This window comes from Hylobates moloch, unplaced genomic scaffold, assembly GCF_009828535.3.
Source record: "Hylobates moloch isolate HMO894 unplaced genomic scaffold, HMol_V3 SCAFFOLD_14, whole genome shotgun sequence".
NCBI lineage: Eukaryota > Metazoa > Chordata > Mammalia > Primates > Hylobatidae > Hylobates > Hylobates moloch.
In genome coordinates this window covers 37,151,763-37,157,857 of record NW_026652289.1, presented here as the reverse complement: position 1 = coordinate 37,157,857, position 6,095 = coordinate 37,151,763, and the positions used below count along the sequence as shown (strand labels likewise).

The 6,095-nt window shown below is 38.2% G+C and overlaps 1 non-coding gene across 1 annotated transcript; it reads left to right on the top strand.

Annotated features, from left to right (window-relative positions):
* The first annotated feature begins 283 nt into the window (after positions 1–283).
* Positions 284–474, top strand: LOC116482776 (U2 spliceosomal RNA). Its single transcript, XR_004252042.1, has one exon. It is a non-coding gene; the product is annotated as a U2 spliceosomal RNA (small nuclear RNA).
* Positions 475–6,095: the final 5,621 nt, after the last annotated feature.

The following is a 6,095-nucleotide window of genomic DNA, read 5'->3' as shown; positions in this document are numbered from 1 at the left end:
TACCATAGCCTATACTGACCAATCAACTGGGAATTTCCTGTGTTAGTCCATTTGAGCTATTATAAAGGAATACCTGAGGCTGGGTAATTTATAAAGGAAAGAGGTAATTGGCTCATCGTTCTGCAGGCTGTACAAGCATGGTGCTGGCATCTGCTCAGCTTCTGTAGAGGACTCAGGGAGCTTTTACTCATGACGGAGGCTAAGTGGGAGCAGACAGTCAGTCACATAGCAAGAAAAGTAGCAAGGCGGGGGAGGTGTCACAAACTTTTAAACAATGAGATCTATCGATTCTTGGCCTTTTGGCTAAGATCAAGTGTAGTATCTGTTCTTATCAGTTTAATATATGATACATCTTCTATCCAAGGACAATATATTAAATGGATTTTTGGAGCAGAGAGATGGAATAGAAACTTGCTCCATCCACTCCATGCATCCACCTGGTATTGCAGTACCTCCAGGAATGGTGCACCCCCTTGGGGTATTAAAAAAATAAAATAAACAACCAGATCTCAGGTGAACTCAGAGCAAGAACTTACTCATCACCAAGGGAATGATGCAAAGCCATTCATAAGGGATCCATCCCAATGACCTAAACACCTCCTGCCATGTCCTGTCTGTAACACTGGGAATTCCATTTCAACATGAGGTTTGGAAGGGACAAACATCCAAACCATGCTACCTCCCTACTCAAACATAAAACATCATATTTAGAAAAGTCATTATTGTTGAGGCATAACTATATTGTACATTGATTTGAAAAGGCCCCTAATTATAGCCAGCAATCATATGATAAGATTAAATTGAACTGATGAACAGATTACATAACAAAGGGGACAAAACATGTTTTGTGAAAACACACTTTAAAAATTGAACCTAGGCCGGGCGTGGTGGCTCACGTCTGTAATCCCAACACTTTGGGAGCTGAGGCAGGCGAATCACTTGAGGTCAGGAGTTCAAAACCAGCCTGGCCAACATGGCGAATCTCCGTCTCTACTAAAAATACAAAACATTAACCAGGTGTGGTGGTGCACAGCTGTAATCCCAGCTACTTGGGAGGCTGAGGCAGGAGAATCGCTTGAACCCAGGAAGCAGAGGTTGCAGTAAGCCTAGATCACATCATGGCACTCCAGCTTGGGGGACAGAGTGGGACTCTATCTAAAATAAAATAAAAAAATTTAACCTACATTAAATTATTTTACAACCTCTCATAAAATATAGATTTGCAAGCTTTCCTAACTGGCACAATTAATTAACATTTCTATATAGCAAGGAAGGGCTGAATCTGGGTTTTGACTGCCTCTTTAAACAAGGCAACCACCATCGAGTTTGCCTCAGTCCTTTCCACTGTCATCATAAGTACAAATGCCCTCCATCAACTTCCCCTGAGCCTCCACTTCTCATCTACCATGCCAGGCTTTATATCTGCTGGGCACCAGGTCTGTAACCTTAATCAGTGAGACTCTTGAGACAAATGACTGTGCCTTACTTATTTTTGCACCCTCAGCCCTGAGCACAGTGCTTGGATTGTAAGACATGTTAGATATATGCTGGCTGTATACATAACTGCAAATGAACTTCTGTAACTAGAAGCTTCCACAGAGCTAAAGACTTAATAATCAACTAGGCTTCAGATTTACTTTGAAGTGATAAGCATATCAACCCATATAAATATTAATTAAAGCCAAACAAATATGGAAGAGAATATGTGTATGAGATGGGGTAAACAGAACAGGGGGGCTGACAAGGTCAAAGGAATACATATATGATATTGGCAAGTTCTGAAACCTGCAGGGTATCTTCCAACATTCAGTTGAACTTCAAAGGTTTTTGAAAAGCAAAAAATGTAAGGACATTTTCATTCCTGATATTTCGTATCGTTTAGCCTGAGACTCTTACTCCAAGACACGATTAGTATGGTCCATCCAAATCTTAGGAAGAGAGAATAAAATTTCATGTCTGTGAGCTCAGAACTTTAATATTAATCACAAAAGCTATATCCTTTTCCCAAACCTGCTGTATTTCATTTCCCCATCCTTCCCTCTCCCCACCCTCCTCCTTGGTCCATTACACTTTATTCTCTTCTTGGGTGTAGGTGGCAGAGGGAGAGGTAATTCATGCTGCCTCTTCAGACTGTGTGCAGAATGTGCCTCCCTTCAAGGTGAACGGCAGTAAGTGAAACTCTTCATTTAAGGGGAGAAAATAGGATCAACAGTAGGCAAAAAATTTGTACACACAGATCAGCAGGACTGTGGCCAAAAAGGATCAAGTACAAACAGATCACTTTGATGTAGCATTTGTTTACTTTCTGATATATTTAAGAATAAATATGAAGACATGCACAAGATTCTGGAATTAAAATTGGAAGACTATGGTTATGGGTTTTTTTTTTCATTCACAATTTTATTTCTTTATAAAAATGAAGTGATGGAGTTAGGCTAAATTATTCTGTTAAATTAAGAAATATATAGGCAGTCATTTTAATCATTTTATTTTCATTGTATACTTGACTTAATTTATTTACCACTATTACCACTTGCAGCATTTTATAAAGAACTGCTTTTAAGTAGATCTCTGCATTCAAGTTCATTCTCTCCAGTGGTCTTACCATGTAACTGCATTATGCATAGCTTTGCAACAGGAGAATCACAATATCTTGAAAAAATATAAACTCAGTGAAAGGAACTTGCCCAGGGTGCCTGTACTTTATTCACAGGTGAATTTCTATTGTCCATTATCATTTATATCTAATATGAACCATTCTGCACTGCTTGTCTCTAATCCCCATGCTTGTTAAGGCGCTTAAGAGGAGAATCAGTTGATTTCAAGGCCTTTTGCAGTTCAAGGGCAAAGTGATTATTTCCTTAAAGGAAAAAAGATCACGGACTCATCACAATTTCCAAAGTTCAGCTCTTTTTTGTTTCACTAATTAGAAGCCAGACCAAATTCATATCTGGAAGATTTTATACAAGCGATCAGCCCTTTGCCCTGGGACCAATTACAGAAAAGTGTCTTTTACACATTACTGTCTGTGACTATCTGGTGTTCATACAAGCTGTCATGTTTCACCATGAGTCATGTTAAAACCATATAATCACATAGTTGAAGAGCTAATGATATGTTTGCTCTTCTCAGTTTAATTTACAAACATAACTGCACTCATATGCCTATGGCTTATCTGTAGCTTAAACAGGAATTCATGTAAATATACATAGATGTAGACATGTTAAAGGGCGTTATTTAATCAGTAAATGAGATCATGCTCTTCTGTCTGGAAACTGTAAGCTTCTATGTCTAATTCCTTCCATAGCAATATTTTTTTCTTGCAAAATGAAAGCAAAATTTGTATGTATTTATAGAGAGATTGATTTGGATATCAACGTGAAATGTGTACTCTTTTCCTACACATTTTAGAGAGCTATTAATAACACTGGATATATAATATATATATATATTATATATATATATATAATATATATATTAACCTTTTCAACTGTATTAGTCTGGGTTCTCCAGAGATTTACTATAAGAAATGGATTCGGCCAGGCGCAGTGGCTCACGCCTGTAATCCCAGCACTTTGGGAGGCAAAGGCGGATGGATCACGAGGTCAGGAGATCAACACCATCCTGGCTAACACGGTGAAACCCCGTCTCTACCAAAAAATACAAAAAAAAACTAGCCAGGGCGGTGGCAGGCGCCTGTAGTCCCAGCTACTCGGGAGGCTGAGGCAGGAGAATGGCGGGAACCCGGGAGGCGGAGCTTGCAGTGAGCGGAGATCGCACCACTGCACTCCAGCCTGGGAGACACTCGGTCTCAAAAAAAAAAAAAAAAAAAAAAAAGGAATGGATTCACATAATTATGGAAGCTAAGAAGTTCAAGAGTGGCAACCAATAGGCTGTGAACTCAGGAGAGCTGGTGGTACAAGTTCCAGTCCAAGTCTGAGGCCAAAGTTGGGAGGACTGATGACTGATGTTCCAACTAAAGACAGAGAGAAAGAATTTTTTCTCACTTAGCATTTTATCCTATTCAGGCCTTCAGAGGATTGGATGAGGCTCACCCACATAGGAGAGGCCAGTCTGCTTTATTCAGTCTACTCATTCAAACACCCTCATAGATACATCCTAAAATAATGTTTAACCAATTATCCAGGTACCCCATGTCCCAGTCAAGTTGACAAATAAAATTAACCATCACACCACTAATAGTATGCTGATCAGAGTCTTCACATTTATCACATTCTGGTGGTCCAATAATGTCTAATATAAGTAAGTCATCTTTTAAAAGGGCTTAGATCTTGTTATAGCTTTGAATATTTGAGCCAAATAAAATAACTTGCCCTTAAGAACAAGGCAAAGGTACCATCTTCACACAGTAGAGTCTGTGGAATGAACATAGCTCTTTTACAAAGATGTCACTTTGAAATCTATAAAGGATTTATATTAAATGCCACCTGCATTTATCAACAATTCTACATTTTATTACTATCATAGAAACAGAGAATGAAACAGTAGTTACAAGAGACTGGGGAGGGGGTGGGGAATAGAGGATGGGGAGAGGCTGGTCAACAGAAGAAAGCTATATTCAGGTAGAAGGAATAAATTCTGGTATAATTCTGGTATTCTATTTCACAGTAGGGTGACTATGGTTGGCAATAAAATATAGCATAATAGAAAATAGGTTATAAGAGGCTTTTGAATATTCTCACTGCAAGGGAATGGTAAATGCATGGGGTGATGGATTCACTAATTACCTTGTCTTAGTCCATTTTTGTTTCTATAAAGGAATAGCTGAGGCTGGGTAATTTACAAAGAGGTTTATTTGGCTCATGGTTCCACACAAGAAGCATGGCACCAATATCTGCTTTTGATGAGGGCTCAGGAAGCTTCCACTCATGGCAGAAGGTGAAGAAGAGGCTGCCAAATGGAGAGAGAGAGAGAGAGAGAGAGAAAGAGAGAGAGAGAAAGAGAGAGAGAGAGAGAAAGAGAGAGAGAGAGAGAAGGTGCCAGGCTCTTTTCAGCAACTAGTTCTCAAGGGAACAAGAGTGAGAACTCACTCCTTTAAGAATGGCACCAAGCCATTCATGAGGAATCTGTCCCCATGACTCAAACACCTTCCACCAGGCCCTACCTCCAACATTGGGGATCAAATTTTAACATGATACTTAGTAGGAACAAACAAACCCTTTCCAAACTAAAGCATACCCCGAGGGGATTATTACATAACATAGATATGTATCGAAACATCAAACTGTATTCCATATATATGTGTAATTGCAATGTAGCAATTTTTAAAATAAGAAATTTTTAATTTCATTTTTTAGAAAAAGCCACCTAATTGTGACATTACAAGTGACTGTTCTCATTGAGTATTATTAATGATTAAGCAGGGAGAAAAGATACTCAAACAATTTTCTGTTTCCTGCACTAGAGAGGAGACAGATTATAGCTGATAAAGAAAAAAAGCCTCTTCTGTCAATTATGGTGGCTAGAAAGTGGTTAATCTTTAAAAAGAAGAAAAAAATCTTTAATCAATGGCACACAAGTAAAAGCCATATCTTCCTAAAAGTGTCAAACAAGCATTCCAGGTCTTGGTCATTGTAGTATATGTCTCTGTCCATGCAACTTTAAGGCAATCTACCTTACAAGAGTTTGGCTAGAGTTACTAAAATTTTCTTACTTCTATACTGCAATGTCCATGTTTGTAAAATTAAATATTACTTATAAGGATCACATTCTGGCTTTTATTTCATATAGGCAGTTCCATATTCAGGGTCTGCTATTGTTTTAAACAATAAAATGTCTAATTTTTTTATTTTCTATTAGTAAATCATTGTTTATGGTGCTAATTGCTAGGGAACGCCAGATGAAATGAAAGGTGGTTAATTCTAAGTAGAGGGGACTAGAAAGGCTTCTGTGAGATTGTATTTGATCTGAGCCTCTAAGAATGAAGAGTTTTGTTTGACTGTGGAAAAATACACATAACATAAAAAATTCCATTTCACCACATTAATTACATAGATATGATTTTTTAACAGAGTAAAGCTTTGAAGTCCAGGAATAGAGCGCCTGCACACAACAGAAAATTTTGAAAGCACATG